Consider the following 15,291-nt stretch of genomic DNA (forward strand, 5'->3'; position numbering starts at 1 on the left):
GTTGGCATTATGCCAAACCGCAAAAATAAAATATGATATTCTTTCTAATTGCAAATGTAAGCATTACGCCCACAATTCCAGCAAGCATATACACACGACAATGGGGAGTCGTGACATTATAAACATGTCTATTAAGATGCTTGGGGGTCAATAATGCCAATGAGCAAGAAGACTCGCCTCGGTCACATGTGGTAAAAGTTATTCTCAAGAAGCCCGTTGTCCCACTTACAACGTGACAAATAGGAGAAAACACTAGCTCGTTGCCTTGTACATGGCCCAACAACGAGGAGAAAATGAAGCTCGTTGCCCTGCACATAACCCAATAATGAGGGAAAAACAAAAGGTCCCATTGCCTTGGTTATAGCCTGACAATAAGGACGAAACACAAGCCCAATGTCTCGCTTACAGCCTGGCAATGAGGAAAACACAAGTCCATTGCCTTGCTTATAGCTTGGCAATGAGGAGAACACAAATCCGTTGCCCTACTTATAGCCTAACAACGAGATAAATAAGTAAAAGTCTCGTTGTCCACTTATAGCCTGACAATAAGGGGAAAACAAAGCCTGTTTCCCCAAATATACCCTGGCAACGAGAGAGAAAAAAAAAAGATCTCGTTGTCTTGCTTATAGCCTGACAACGAGGAGGAAAGCACAAGCTTATTGTCCTACTTACAGCCTAGCAACGAGGCAAACACAAGCCTGTTGCCCCATACATAGCCTAATAACGAGGGAAAAATAAATTCATTGTCCTACTTATGGCCTAACAATGAGGAGGAAAACAAGCCTGCTGCCCCACATATAGCCCGATAACAAAGGGAAAACAACAAGCTCATTGCCCCACACATAGCTTGACAATGAGGAGAAAACAACAAGCCTATTACCCCATAAGTGGCCCAGCAATGAGGACAAAATGAAGCCCATTATCCCCCACATAGCCAGACAACAAAGGAAAAACAAAAGTCCTGTTTCCCTTCTCATAGCCCAACAATGAGGAAAACAACAAGCTCGTTACCTCATACATGGTCCAATTGTGACACCCCGCTCACACTTACGGGTGACACTCGTGAACAGTCAACAAAACTGCTCATATGCTCGGCCATTTGTGAAGGGCGGACTATGTTTCGACACGAAATGCCCTAGGTGGGAATTAGGCATCCTCCTTCCCTTCCCTCAATCCCAGGATCGACTAACAAACTTGGGCTTTAACCATACCACACTTGGTTTGATTAATTTCCATTAAACTTGCCCAATCATCAATTTTATTATTTTAATTCTTCTTCTTTCCAAGAATTCCACCAGGCTCCATATAATTTAAAATTCCAAACATCCCATTCGTTTTCCCAAAATTCAAGGAAAAATTTCGAATTTCCAATTTCCACAAATTTGACATTTATCTCCAAAAATGCTCGAAAAATCCCTTTATTTTGAAAATTCTCCTGAGACCCAAAATCAATCAGGAAATGCCCTAAAATCCCCAAATTTTTGAAATTTTTTTAAAAAAATTGGGCAGCTGGGCTAGCTGGCGCGCCCGGGGCCCTGTAGTGCACTGGCCACGTGGATTGGTAGTGAGCTGAGCGGCCACTCGGGCCCGACACTAGTGCGCCTGCATACCCGCTTGCTGTGGCCCCATAGGGGGCCACCTGGTGGCCTTGACTACTGCTACCAGCCTTCACCAATTTTTTTTTCCTTTTTTTTTTCTTCTTTAGGCTTCATAGCCCAAATTTTCCAGAAATTACTTATAAAAAATAAGCACTAAAAGTCTTCAACTTTTTCCTCCATTTTCCAATACCCAAAACAAACACCAAACATACAACCAAAATAAAATACACCCATGGTCTTAAGCTTTAACAAGGCATCACCAACCAAATAAATTACAACATGAATCAAATACAATCTAAATAGGCTTCCATAAGCCATACAATGATCTTGGATCTTCGTTCTCATGCCTCCACATACTATCCCATCTTTGCCTTGACTTTCCCATGCCTTGACAACCTATATGTAAGGGTAAAAATCTCATGAGCTATTAAGCTCAATAAGGGTGTAATGCAAAGTAAATATGGACATAACAAGAATATATGATGCCAAATGCATGCAAGTGTGGCTAGGTCTCTTTGCCCTCACAACCCACCAAGGTTAGAGGCATCAACCCACCATTCCCACCATGTCCCAATCTACCCTATGGCTATAAGTCTCATGTACATAATAGAACATGCAAAATGCAACATACACATTTATGAACCATACTTACAACCCATTGCAAGGCCACCTCCCCATGGGGCCATCCCTTACCTCTTATCCTTTAAGCGTTTCAACCTCTTTAACTTCCAAGACTTTCTTACTTTCCATCCCCTTAAGACAAAATGGAAAATTTTGATCATTGAAGCTTTCTTGAAAACTAGAAAGATAAGAAAACCATTACCTTTTACTTGAAACTAACCAAGTCAAGAGCTTACCTCTTGCTCTATCTTTCTTCTTCTTCTCCATTATTCTCTCTTTCTTTCTCTCTTCAAATGGCCAAAGAAGACAAGTCCTCTTTACACTTGCCTATTTATATTAACTCTCCCATCTTTCAAGAACCAATTCTAGCCTTTGGATCTTTATGGATTTAAGAGAATAAATCCTAGCCCTTCACCAAAAGCACAATCCATGTGCTTTGATAAAAATAAATCTTGGCCATTCACTTCCTTTAGCCTTTTAATCTCCACCATCCAAAATTACTCTTTAATTTAATTCATTATTATGTTGGCAATCCTTGCCAACTTTCAAGACTAAATGGTGGCCCTTAGATCACTTTCCTAATCCAAAAATAAATCTCATCCTTTGAAATTTCATTTCTTTCTCATTTAAATTAATGAGACTATTTTCATCCATCATGCATATATATCTCTTGAAAGACATATTTCAATTTAATTTTTGGGAGACTAATTTCACCATGACAACTTGAGAGACATAAATCTTTTTCATGGGCATTTATTTTATCTCTCCCATTTTCCACCATAAATGCATGACTAATTTTGTTTTCCACCATAATGATTACACTCACATAGGCCAAAATGACGCCTTTTTCCATTTTCTTTTTGATTTATATAAATCATTCTCCAACTCATAAATTCACATATATATATATATATATTTATGCACCCATATTTCTAAATACATAATTTCTCTCAAATTTTCAAAATTTTGCCAAGTGCCACAATTCACCACTTACTTGGCTTTATCTCTTAAATCATGGCCATCCATTTATTTCTCCATAAATGATCACATCACTTACGATAAAAAAGAGGAGAATTTCCACATACATAAATATATACACATTCTCCTTAAATTTTCATGTACTCAACCACTTTTCATCGAAAATTATATGCTAAATTACCAAAATGCCCTTATTGAATTTTTAATCCCATTTATCTTCGCATAATACAAAAATGAGAAATTGATTCACTTCCATACTTAATTCCACCTAAGAATTATTTTCAATTTACCAAATTACCCTTTATTGGACTTCACTATCCAAATTACCAAAATGCCCCTCTCATAGGGCACCATTAATCTCAAATATCCATCACCTTCTCAAGGGCATTTTTGGAAGTTTCTCACTTCCTTTCTCATTCTCCTAACACTAGCAACACGGGGTGTTACACCAGCAACAAGGAGAAAATAACTCCTGTTGCCCTGGACATAGCTTAATAACGAAGGGGAAAAACAAAAAATCTCTTTACCCTACTCATAGCTCAGCAATGAGGAAGACACCAAGCTCGTTGCCCAACAAATGGCTTGATACGAGGAGAAAATGATGCCTGTTACCCCGTACATAGCTGACATCGAGGGAAAGAAAAAAGTCTCATTACCATGCTCATAGCCTGATAACGAGGAAGACAACAAGCCCATTACCCTGCACATGGCCAGATAATGAGGGCAAAACAAATTCGTTGCTCCGCTTATGACTTGACAACGAGGGAAAAATAAGCCTGTTTCCCTACACATAGCTCGGCAATAAGAGGGAAAACAAAAAGCCCGTTGCCCCACACATAGCATGGTAACGAGGGGAAAACGAAGCATGTTGCCTTGCATATGGGTTAGCAATGAGGGAAAAACAAAAGTCTTGTTGCCCCTCACATAGTCGCAACGAGGAAGACAACAAGCTCATTGCCTCGCACATGGCCCAACAACATGGAGAAAATGAAGTCTGTTGCTCTTCACTTAGCCTAGCAACGAGGGAAATACAAAAGTCCCGTTACCTTGCTCATAGCCTGACAACGAGAAGAAAACGAAGCCCATTACCCCGCACATAGCTTAGCAACGAGAGAAATACAAAAGTCCTACTGCCCTGCTCATAGCCCCATAATGAGGAGGACAACAAGTCAGTTGCCCTACACATAGCCCAGCAACGAGGAAAAAACAAAAGTCTCGTTGCCTCGCACATAACCTGACAACCTGGAAGACAACAAGCCTGTTGCCTCACACATAGCCCAGCAACGAGGAGAAAATTAAGGCCCATTGTCCTGCTCATAGCCTGACAATATGGTTAAAATTGAAAGCTCGTTACCCTGATCATAGCCTAGCAACGCGATAAACATTGAAGGCCCATTGTCCCACTCACAGCCCTGTAACATGGTACACACTGAAGGCTTATTATCCCGCTCATAGCATGCGTGATAAACACAAAAGTCCATTGTCCTTCTTACAACCCGACAATGCTGTAAACACTGAAAGCCTTTTGTCTTGCTCACAACCTAGTAACGCGGTAAACACTGAAGGCACTTTGTCCCCTTCATAGCCTAACAACATGGCAAACACAGAAGGCCCATTATCCCACCCATAGTTTGACATTGCAGTAAACATTGAAGGCCTATTATCCCTTTAACATCCCTGCAACACGGTAAACACTAAAGGACCATTATCCCACTAACAACCCGATAACGTGGCAAACACAACAAACCCATTGTCTCGCGTATAACTTGAAATGAGGAGAAAATAAAACTATTGTTCTACATGTAGCTTAGTAACGGGAAGGTATAAGACCATTGTTCTGCAAGTAGCCTGACAGTGACGAGGCATAATATCTATTTCCTTGCGAGCGACATACACCACTTTGCCTGGTGGCCGAATGACATAATTTTTATTGTCCTGCAAGAAGCTCAACAGCAAAGAGATGCCATATCCATCGTCCCGCCAATTCATCCCTTTGTTCATGATAATGATAGTGATACTAGCTGCTGGCCACATATCCCTGGCATAAGGGATAAGATAATCAGTGTACTCTTACCTTTGCCTTATAGCCAAATGCAAGAATGGGGAGCAATTGTTATGTCATGGGAAAAATCTCATTAAAAGAAAAATAACCCCAAAAGCCCAAAATAATCTTTTGGGCTAAAAGGCATAAATTTTCCATACGCGGGGGGTCCCACACAAATACACAAACTAGATAACTCCGACATCTGAAAATTTCTTTGGGAAGATAAGTAATTATCCATGAAGAATTCAAATTCTGAAATGATTTCAGAATATTGGGATAAACAATCATCCATAAGAAATTCTATCCCCAAAAAGGGTAAGATAATCATCATCTATAAAAGATATATGTCATCTATGGTAATCCTAATCCCAATCAAATTATGATTAATCAAGATGGGCATTGTCTACAAGAATTCTACTCCTGGGCTACTTGGGATTATTCCATACTCCTCTATAAATAGTAGGCACTCATTCATAAAGAGGTACGTCTCTGATATTGGTTTCAATACAACCTTCATAATTTTCAATATTTGATTTAAGTATTGGAGTGTTTGCATGGGAACCTCCACGCGCCCTTTGACTGTTTTCTTATTTTTGTAGATTTTGGCGGCTTGACAACGTCGTTTCTAGTCAACTAAATTCATTGTTGTAATACTAGGAGGTTTCTCGAAAGATTTATCAGGATTATTTCTTAATAATGATTGCCAATGATAGCTAAAGGTTCTAGGATGATTAGCCGCGTGCGACTTGATTGAGGACGTAAATTATCAGGCTTTGAAAGAGTTGATAATTAAAAGTCGATATCTTTTACCTCGAATTTGATGAATTAAAAAATAGCTGCAAGAGGTTAAGATATTTTCTAGATTGATGTGCAATCGAGGAATGAGGTATTCCAAAAATCAGCAATGGAGTCATGATTTAATGATTTGACCAAAGTACCATCTACATTGAAGTCGCATCGTAATTGTGTCTATTGATGATATTGGTGTACTCCTTGGACAAGGAGACACATGAGGAACATTGAGGATAATGTTAAGGAACATCACAATAGATGTTAAGAACGGGATTGGCTTGCTAGGTCGTAAGCAAACCATGAAAGAAATTATGAGAGTACGAGGTTCTAAGTTGGTGAACGTGAAATCAAGATTGATTGTCATAAGCACCATGAGGATTGGAAGTTCTAAAAAGTCAGATATCCCGATAGGTTTCGGGAGACGAGCCAAATGTTTGAATAGAGGTTGGTAACCTGAATAAGTGTAACTCCGAAAAGGATCGAGGATCCATGAGATTTGGAGATTTAGGTTGGTATTGAGAAAAGTATTAGAAGTGACGGGAGTCGGGTCAATTACAACTCTTGGAGACGGGACAAGAAGGCCCTAAAATGACGATAACACCATGGGTGTGTGGCCTGTTAGCAGCAGATTTGAGCCTAGGGACCAAGGCAGAAGGCATGCAGGTGTATTTGTCTAGGGATTGGTGAGCATGGCCAACCTAAGGGTTTTAATTTGGGATGCGCGGTGGCATTCTCAAGTTTCGAATAGGATATACGTGCCAAAGATCATGTGGTTAAGAGAGAATTATAGTCGGTATAAATTTTCCTTTGGATATGTGATTTCTTGTGAAGAGTTACAACGGGATTATTTGAAATAAGGTATTAAGGTATGTTCTTCCCTAGTTATTTGATTAGTCATGTGCTAATTTCGGGGATGGAATATTGAGATTTAGAACATGTGACAAATTTCGAGGACGAAATTTTGTAAGGATGAGAGAATGTAAGAATCCATATTTTTGTGAGGTTGCCACATAATTTAGGAAGTTTAGAATACAGAAAAATTTACTTGATAGTAGTTATAAGTACCGAATCAACTCTAAGGAATGCCTCAGATTGAAATTGTCCAAGGAAAATGATATGGTCTCGACGAACGTTTCGAGATAGGATTTATGGCATTGAAAGAAATCAGATCGAGAACAGTTTTCGGTATAGCTAAAATGTAACTGCCATTTAGGCTGTAAAATCGAATTATCGTAAGGGACCTTTAGGAAAACAACGGAAGCCTGAGGGGGCTCCGATTTTTCGTAATGAACAACCCTTCAGTGGTTTTGGGATGAAACAATAGCCCAATGAGGATACTGGGGCAAAATTGTCCTTTTCAACTAAGCTTAGAATTATTAATTTTGGATTTTCAGTATTGGAATGCAATCTAATTCAGTGTTTGAGGATGTAATTGCAATTAAGGAATTGTCCTAATGAATTTAGGATGAAATGTGAGATTTAAATGTATAAATTAGTGTAATATATAGTTATATATATATATATATCTTCGCATGCAATGGTCATGCTTCTACAACCCGAAAGGCATACCTCTGCAAGTTTGGGAAGGTTTTGCACACTAAGAGGGATGGGCAAGGCAGGCCGTTGGTAGTGGAAATGGCTATAAAAGGGGAAGGAATAGAGTAAAGAGGCAGAGAGCTCGAGCTTAGTCGAGAGAGGAGGAGAAGCAGGGAGATTGAGAGAGAGCTTGCGATGGAGAGAAATGGCCGAGATAGGGCTTTGGTCGGGTATGAGATCGAGAGAGAATTGTGTGCGAGAGAGAGAGGCCGATCGGTGGAGGCCCAAAGCAGTAAACGGCCATAGCTGTAAGCTTCAAGCGGCTATGGCCACAAGTTCGAGTGAAGCAGGGGTGACGACAACAACTAGCATCGGCCACGATGATGGCTGCATGGTGCAATGGCGGTAGGAGGGCTTGATAGAGGCCTAAGAGGCGGCCAGAAGCAGCGAAGCTGCGGCCATGGTAGCCATGGCCACGAGCTTGATGGTCGGACGCAAGGCAGGGGAGGCTGTCGAGGGCGGTCGCGGGAGTAATGAAGGTCGGCGATGGTCCAGCACGATTGGGGAGGCCGGCGAAGGGCCAAGCGGAGGAGGCCGCATGGTTGGTGCGCGAGAGTTGCAAGCGGGAGGAAGAAGAATGAGGAGGAAGAGAGGAAAAAAAAGAAAAGAAAAGAAAAGAAAATGAAAGGAAAAAAGGAAAATAAAATGGAGAAAAATCCTGAAAAATCCTAGAAAATTCCTGAAAAAATAGGAAATGGATATTTATTAATATTTCAGAGATTTTGTACGAGAAAATGGTTCGAGCACGCATTTTGAGGATATGGAACGCATACTGAGAAAGCTTGAGAGGCTAAGTTAAGGTAAGTAAAATTCTCTAGAAAATTTCAAAAATTCAGAAATATTATTATAAGAAATTTTCATAGTGAAATGTTTGAGAAAATATTTGAGAAATATTTAGTTTGGATTTATTGAGGAAAAATAGGAAGAAATAGAGAAAAAAATAAAGAAAATGCAAGAAATTATGAAAAAATAGGTTTTAATGCTTATTTAAATAAATATGGTGATTATGATGCTTTAAGGCTTAAAGTTGAAGTGACTTGTGCAAATTTTGAGGTTGACACACAAATCGAGATGATGCATGAATTTTGAGGCAATGCGCGAATATCGAGGTAGCCCAATTAGCTTGAGAAGGCAAGTGGTACTTCCCAACTGGATTTAGTTTTATGGAAAATGCTTGGTTTGTAAGTGGTTCAACCCAAAAACCCGATTTTAAGTAAATAATTTTATCATGTTGTCATGCCTTAATATAAATATACCATGTAGATTGCATTTACATGTATTGATGATGAAATATGCATATGTTCACGATAATATTATTGATCATGCATTGCATAAGGGTTTGGGATTATGGACTGGTACCGCTGCTCTGCCAATGGTGCACTCATACACCTTGGCTTGGTAAGGAGACTGTAAAAATGGGGAGCAGTAGTTGGGTGTAGTCGACTCAAACTGAAATGATATGAAAAATGACATTTTGTATTTTTCATTCATGCACGAAATATGTTTATTGTTCTCTTACTTAAATGATTCATCATCTAACTTGGGCTTTGTCCTTGGAATATTCAAACGTTCCAGATGAAGATTATAGCATAAATGAGGAAGAATGAGACATGAAAAATGTCACTTAGCGAAGTGCATGATGAATGAAATGTATGCTATGTAGCCCATGTATTTAAGTTCTACTATTTTGAATTCTGAACATTTAAGGAATGATGATGTATAACCCTATTATTATTACTGTTAAAGTTAAGGTTTGATTCCAGCTTCCGCATTTAATGTTTATGATGATTCTTTTTCGAGATAAATATATGAAAATTTTGGGATAGATATGAGGAATGATATGATTTAGCTTTAAGTTTGAAAGAAAAAAATTTTATTATCCCAAAATTGTCCTAATTTATAACACGCTCGAAAAATGGGACGTTACACCGAAGATCTTGGCAATGGAAGAGAGAATCGAGGGAACTACAATAAACAGGATGAATACTACAGTTAAGCACGTGAGTAAGAGCAAGAAGCCAGAGTTGAGGAAGAGTGAGGACGGAGGCGAATACTTTCATATTTTGTGATTTTGGGTTTGTGTATTTGGTTATTGATTTGTGTATTTGATTATTGATTTTTGTATTTGATTGTTAATTTTATGTATTTAATTATTGATTTGTGTATTTGATTCTTGATTATTGGGTTTGTGTGTTTGATTATTAATTTTACCAAAACGAGGTCATTTTGCCTTATGGTTTGCGGGAAGAGCAAGGAAAAACAACGTTATTTTGCTAATGTGTCAATTATTCGACACATCAATACACCACCTCAGTAACCACGTCAGTTGGGCCATATGCCTAGTCAATTGAGAATAAAATTGACACCAGTGTTAAAGTTCGATGACCCAATTGAAGCAAATCTCAAAACATAATAAAATTGCAAAATGGCTCTATGTTCAAGATAAACTAGTCTATTAACCCTTAAATAAAAGAGTGTATCCTAATTTAGGTAACTAATCCAAAAATTAAGGATTAGTCAACTTAATCAAGGAATGATAAGTAAGGGAAAAAATACAAATAAGAAAGTAGAATCTTATCCTAAAAGGAAACTCTAACAATGAAGAAAGTTTCTAGATTTCTAATAAAAGGAAACTCTGACAATAAGCAAAGATTTCTAGATTTTTAACACCTTCAAATGAATAAATAGAGCCCATGCTCCCTGAGTTGTTAAATATGTTAACAACAACACATATCCAAAAGAAAGGAAAGTGCAAAGAAGGAATTCTTGCCATCACCTCTTCTTTATCTTCAAAGAAAATAAATTTAAGAAAAATAAGAAGAAATTGAGGCCTAAGAGGGACATTGCCAAAACAAAGCTAAAGGAAGGGGCAAACAAAAGAAAATGTTTCCACTGCCAAAGGGATAGACACTGAAAGAGGAATTGCCTGAACTATCTTTAGAGCTTGAGAATCAAGTGTCTGGAGGCTCAAGGCGAAGGTAATTCTTCCTTATTTGTTATTGAGATTGATCTCATGATTGCTTAGTGTATACTTTCTAGATTTTAAATTCTGGTGCAACATCTCATATATGTGTTTCCATACAGGATCTAAAGCAAAGTAGGCCTCTTGGGAAGTGGAAGATAGTCTTGAGAGTGGGAAATGGAGCAATAGTTATTGTATTAGCTACAGGGCCTAGTTATGCACTTTTACTTTCTTGTCATGTATTAAACTTAAATGACTGTTTGTATATACCTAATGCCATTCAAAATGTAATTTGCATTCCGAGACTCGTGAAGGAAAATTACAAATTTCCTTTTTCAAAAATATGTGCAAAATTCATTATGGTAATGAATGTATTGGCATAGAAATACTGATTAATTATCTTTATCTTCTTAAATTACATGAAAGAATGTGAGATAAAAATCTAAATGTTACAACCATTACAAGCGAGAAGTTTTCTTGAAATAATGAAGTTGATCCTAAACAGTTGTGACACTTGAGACTAGGTTATATAAATGAGAGGAGGATAAATGAGTTGGCATGACGTGGATTTATAAACCCATGGGTTTAGACTTGGGCTGACTTGTGAATCTTATCTTCTTGACAAAATAACTAAATTACCTTTTGTTGGATAAAATGGGAGAGCTACAGAACTATTGGGGTTAATCCACATAGATGTATGTGGACCATTTAGTGTAATGGCATGAGATGGTTATAACTACTTTATAACCTTTACCGATGGTTTGTCTAAGTATGGTTATGTGTACTTAATGAAGTACAAGTTTGAAACCTTTAAAAAGTTTAAGGCTAAAGTAAAAAACTAGAGAAGAAAAGTATTAAGTTTCTTTAATCAGATTGGGGAGGTGAATACTTGAGTACAAAGTTTAATGACTATCTCAATTGACTCCACTCGACACTCCATAAATTAATGGGGTTTCTAAGAGAAGAAATCATACCTTGTTGGATATGGTGTGCTCAATGATTAGTTATATTGATTTAACCATTTCATTTTGGGTATACACCTTTCTCACGACTATGTCTTTTTTAAATAAGGCATTGACTAAATCTATTGGGATAATGCCATATCAGATATGGGTTAGGAGACCCTTGAGTCTTAAGCTTGTTAAGATTTGGTGTTGTCCATCTTTTGTAAAGAAGTTTAAAGTAGATAAGTTGGAACTCATATCTTGATAAGCGTAGATTTGTGGGTTATCCTAAGGATTATTTAGAATATTACTTCTACTTCCCTAGTGATCATAGATTGTTGATCATTAAATATGCCATATTAAGAGTTTATTCAAGAAGGTGGCGTTGGGAAGAAAATAAAATTGGAGGATGGGTCCTCAGAACCACAAGTTAACCCAAATCAGGATATCGAATCCATATTACTTGGTTCAGATAATGTCATGACATAAGGTCCTCATAGATCTGGTAGAGTATTTCATCTTCTAGAAGATATGGATTTATTATGGAGGAGATACAAGAAATATTCCTGTATGGAGATAGTGATCATGTGACTAATCCTATCACTTATGAGGAGACAATATTTGATATTAATTCTAAGAAGTGGTAGGAAGCTATGGAGTTAGAAATGAAATCTTATGTATTCCATCCAATTTTGGACCTTAGTGGATCTGTTTGAAGGTATAGTACCTATAGGCTATAAATCGATCTACAAGAGAAATATTGGTGCTAATAGGGAGGTATAGACCATAAAGCTAGACTGGTGGCGAAAGGGTATTGTTAGAGATAATGGGTTAACTATGAGAAAACATTTTTGTCAGTAGCTATACTTAAATCTATCAGAATTATGCTAGTTATCGCCGCACACTATGATTACGAGATCTAGCAAATGGTTATTAAGATCGCGTTCCTAAATGGTTATCTTAAGGAAGATATATTTATGGAACAACCATGAGACTTTGAATCCACATATAGTAATAAAGTATGCAAGGTTAAGAGTGTTATGCTTTTAATGTGATTTTAATGATTAAAAACTTAATGATTTTAGAATTTGAAAATGAAATAGTTTGTATATCCTTGAAATTTTTAATGAAGCATTCATGGTGTAATGACCCGCTCCCACTTACAAGTGTCACCAGTGAATAATCGATCGGATTACTCACTCGCTAAGCTAATAATTGAAGGGTTGGACTATGTTTCAATAGGAAACGCCCTAAGTGAGCACTAGGCTTCGTCATTCCCTTCACTCCACTCGAGGAATCGATCCCAAACACAGATAAGGAAACACAATGGACCGGGACTTGAAACCCGAGTAAGCATCACCTTTCTTTAGCCCGCCTCATAGCAAGCTAAAGGTGACTCAGGCACAAAACTAGCACATCAAACATCCACTAAGTACTAGGGATTTATGGGAACATACATTTCCGGTCCTTACCTGATCCGAACACAACTCCACCAACTAAGTCATATATAGCAAGCAATCTCATAAACACCTATCACATTATAGTGATTACAACAACTGAATACATCTAGCGCTCAACAACATTTATATTCACGATCAAGAATATATACAGGAACACATAAGAAAATACAGGTGAATATACAATAACACATCTCGGGCAACAATGCTAGTTACCACTACAGCCTCCCAGCACCATCTGGACTTGCATCATCTACAACATGAGGTAAAACCTCATGAGTCATAAGACTCAGTAAAGGTGCAATGAATAAGTAAATAAAGTATGAGAGAGCATGTAATGCAAACGGGTAGTCTTCCCTGCCCTCATAACCTCCTTAGGTTAAGGCACCGACCAACCCTTCCCACAACACTAGTCCTCCATATGACCATAGGTACACTAGGACACATATCATGAAGATGTTAACTACTACATGCAACTCATAAAGAAACACTTACAAATGCAAGTAAGACCCCTCAGCACTTGGGGTCATCCCTTACCTGGCTTAAAGCCTCTCCTGCCTTGGCACGAACTACAGCTTGAACCTCGAATTCTTCTAGGGTCACCGCCTACCCAATAGATCCTAGATGCAAACACACACAAACCCAACTCCATTAACATCCGACATTAAACCAATGCCCTCAAATTCGCCACACACCGCCAAAACCATCCATCAACAAATTTCCAAATTACCCCGACACAGGGTTTAATCCAATGAATAATTATTCTACATTAACTCGTTGAATAAATTAACTCAAAAAAAAAAAAAACTCATTTACCTCAATCCATCTGAAGGAGAAAATTGGCCAAACACCCACATCGACGTTGCCTCTTAGAATGTCGCCTTGCGCTCAAAACCCCGTCTTTGAGCCTCTGGCATGCTCCTTAATGCTCGAAATAATTTTTAGAATTTTTCCCAATTTTTTTGAAATTTTCTAACATTTTCTTCCTATTTTTCCCTTATTTCTTTATTTTTTTTCTTTTCTTTTATTCTCCTCATTCCTCCTATCTTTTTCTTCCTCTGCTCCCGCGCGCACAATGTTGACGCGCACCATTATCTGGCTCCCTCGGCCATCGCTGCAACTGCCACTTGCCACCACCGACCACCCTGAACACCGCATGACCTCTGCCACAGGCCGCCTCAGCCGCAACTGGCTCCCTCGCTCACGCACGCTGCTTGCGCGATGCTGTTCCAACATCATCACCACCACCTCCGGCCACCGTCACCGCCTCTATGTGCCACCATTGGTCACCTCATGTGAGCCACCCCAGCTCCCCGCGCACGCTTCCAACTCCGCTCGTTGCTGCCACAATCACCATGGCCGCCCACACCTCAAGCTCTCTCTCTCGCCATTTCTCTCTTCATCTCTCCATCCATCTCTCACCTATCTCTCTTTCTCTCTCTCTCTCTCTCTTTCACAATCTCTCGACCAGGCTCCCTTTCGATCTCATCTCTCTCGCTCGGCTCTTACTTTCTGCATTTCAAATTTTAAAGACAAACGAAGCTTCCTAGAAGCTCACCTCACGCCCACAAATATATATATATATATACATATACATATTATATATTAATCCCCAAATTCTTCATAATTCCTCTTGAGGACTTCCTTTATTCCACCTGAGAATTTTAAATAAATCCACTTGGACCTTCCAAACCTCAAATAATTATCATCACAGCACAAAAATCTTGATTTCTTCAAAAATTAATTACCGACATTTACTTGAAACATCCCTACTCTTGCATGGGATCTCGATTCCACTCGAAAACACTTCAGGGTTGCCTCACTCGCAAAACCAGACCACTCCTAGGGTCCTCTCAGCTTCCCGGAGGACCCCTACAACTATTCGGTACTGGCACCCATTCGGGCTTATACAGAATTTATTCAAAAAATTATTCCCGATCAAACTACTTCCAGCGTCATTAACCTCATCTCAAGATGCTTTACTAATCTCATGCCCTCTTCCCTGGACATCCAAGTCCCGGGGTATTCCTTGCCGTCAATTTAACAATTTTATAAATTAATTTCTTGAAATCAACTTTCGGCCTTCCCAGACCACCCGAGGTCCTTTCAAAATAAGTGAAAATTATTCTTTTCCAACACCATGCAATAAGGGGTATTACACATGGCCTAAGGATGCTAATTTTTCCAAACATATTGACAAGCCATATAAAATCTCCATTGGTAAATATTTTATCTTGAAAAATATCTCAAGAAATATTTTCTTGAACTCAAAAGAATATGTGTTTGAAATCAAATGAAT

The sequence above is a fragment of the Diospyros lotus genome, chromosome 10 (genome assembly GCF_014633365.1).
Source record: "Diospyros lotus cultivar Yz01 chromosome 10, ASM1463336v1, whole genome shotgun sequence".
In the NCBI taxonomy this organism is placed as follows: Eukaryota; Viridiplantae; Streptophyta; class Magnoliopsida; order Ericales; family Ebenaceae; genus Diospyros; species Diospyros lotus.